Below are 2,040 nucleotides of genomic sequence, written 5' to 3' on the forward strand. Positions count from 1 at the left end.
AAGCAAATGGACAAGAAACTGAATTTTTTAAACATTAAACGAATCAAATTAAGATTATAGGTAATTGAAGTACAATTTTAGAAGTACCTTGTTGTTATTTATAAAAAAATTGTACACAATTAAAGTTTTTTTGGTATATTAATTATAAGTTAATGTGGTTTAATTTTCCTCTGTCCGAATTATTAATGACTTTAAATATTAAATGACAGGATAAATAGATAGATATGGTTTTTGTCCTTGAGGAATGAAGACGAAATCCTCTCATGGCATGTTGAGTGTAAGCTCAGCGATTCCCCAAAGACGAAAACCATATCTATCTTTTCATCTTGATTCAAAGCCTCAGACAAGACAATTCGGAATCCGATAATAATAGATACATTACTTTTCTTCTTAATCAATCTCTATTTTTGATTAAGACTAATCCATCTTCTTTATTTTATTTATACTCTCATCACAATTTTCCCAAATAAAGGGAACAGTTTTTTTCCCGCATTTTTAACTATAAGCAATTTTTTCTATCAAAAATCGTAAAAAAAATTGTAACGTATAGGACACAAGGTAAAAATGTCCACATTAGAGAAATGTCCAAAACATAGCCAGAAACATTCATTTACATTAACAGTGTTAAGTGTCATAAAATCATAATTATTTAAACATTTAGTTGCTTACGAGTTTCGACACGCACCGTAACATTAGTAGCATGATAATTTGAGTTTAAAATACATATACGATAGTTTTAAATACCGCTAGCGACTATTCGTCCTAAATGTAGGCAATCAACTTCACTGCAAAGTATTCTGAACGTCAAGCTGCAAGTAGCTGAATACCTTTACTAAAAGACTCAGCTTTCAAAACCAGAGTTTAAAATATTAATTACCAAGAAATAAAAACGTTCTTTAATTGGGGGTTGGAAGTTTTAGGACCTCATCTACTATTTGCAATTGTTACTTACCAATTCATGTCATAAATCCTTCCTCGTACAATAACACATTGTCTCAATTCCCAATGCAAATAAGCACCTTCACGCTTTCTTCAGGACTGTAGGTACTGCTACTTTACAGAGTGAACAAGCAACCAATGTTTTATAACACATGTCATTCCGAGTTTTTATCCTAAAAAATAAAATATTATGAGAGTAATTAGATATAATTAATCTAGCCTCCCTATTAAAAAACCTGCATAATATGATATTAAAGTAATGCCGAATCCTTTCCTCTTTTAACATCAAAAATATATTGTATACTGACAGTAATGAACTTTATAAGCATTTTTTTAAATAAATGTTCTCAAATGAAATTAGTTACAATAAGTACCATGCCTAAGTTAATAATGGAAAGTTGTAATAATCTAAAAACATTAATTATGACTTACAAGTTTTTAAATGAAGACTTAAAATAAATTAATTACATATTCTCACCTTAATTATTAAATGTAGACTGTGACATTCCAGAGTTTGCAGGTGTGATAAGCAAACCAAATCCAGGAAGAATTCCATGACAGAAAAATTGTTGTTTCAATGGAATTCAAATAAATCTTCAGTTGCTTTCACCCATAATTAAAAATTATCTGTATAGCGTTGCAAGGTGAAGACGAAAACAGCAAATCAAGAATGTAGTTCAGGATAGACGCCATTCATGTAGACTTTAATTGTTCTTTCATTTGTTGGATAATCTGCAGAAATAAACAAAAAACCTATTATTTAAGGATTAATTACACTCCTATATAAAAAAGATATGAAATGTTTTAAAAACATGCACCAAAAAGCTACTAAAATAATTGAATGTAAAACTACGGATTATATAAGCTAATACTTTTCTTGTTAAAACATGTCTATATTTTAGTGGATTGAATAAAGTACAATTATTAAACGTTAAAATCTTACCCAAAATATTTCGAGGCTCTTTATTAGTGTGGAAGGAACGTTACATTCACAAAAGCTCTTCGCAGTATTAATATTATTACGTTGCAGCATAATCTATTTTTAAGACCCTTGGTATTGTAAAGCCTATTTAAAAACAAGTGTATTAATTAGTTTATAGC

General features: G+C 29.0%; 1 long non-coding RNA gene across 2 annotated transcripts in view; it reads right to left on the reverse strand.

The window, feature by feature from the left end:
* The window catches only part of LOC112905180, a 4,186-nt gene extending 2,643 nt beyond the window's left edge, over positions 1–1,543 (reverse strand). For both annotated transcript variants that reach the window (XR_003231609.1, XR_003231608.1), the window contains exons 1-2: positions 1,418–1,543; positions 953–1,112 (exon numbers count right to left, since the gene is read on the reverse strand). This is a non-coding gene — a long non-coding RNA (uncharacterized LOC112905180). The remainder of the gene's footprint in view (positions 1–952; positions 1,113–1,417) is intronic.
* Between the last annotated feature and the right edge of the window lie 497 nt (positions 1,544–2,040).

Source organism: Agrilus planipennis, unplaced genomic scaffold (assembly GCF_000699045.2).
Source record: "Agrilus planipennis isolate EAB-ADULT unplaced genomic scaffold, Apla_2.0 scaffold380, whole genome shotgun sequence".
In the NCBI taxonomy this organism is placed as follows: domain Eukaryota; kingdom Metazoa; phylum Arthropoda; class Insecta; order Coleoptera; family Buprestidae; genus Agrilus; species Agrilus planipennis.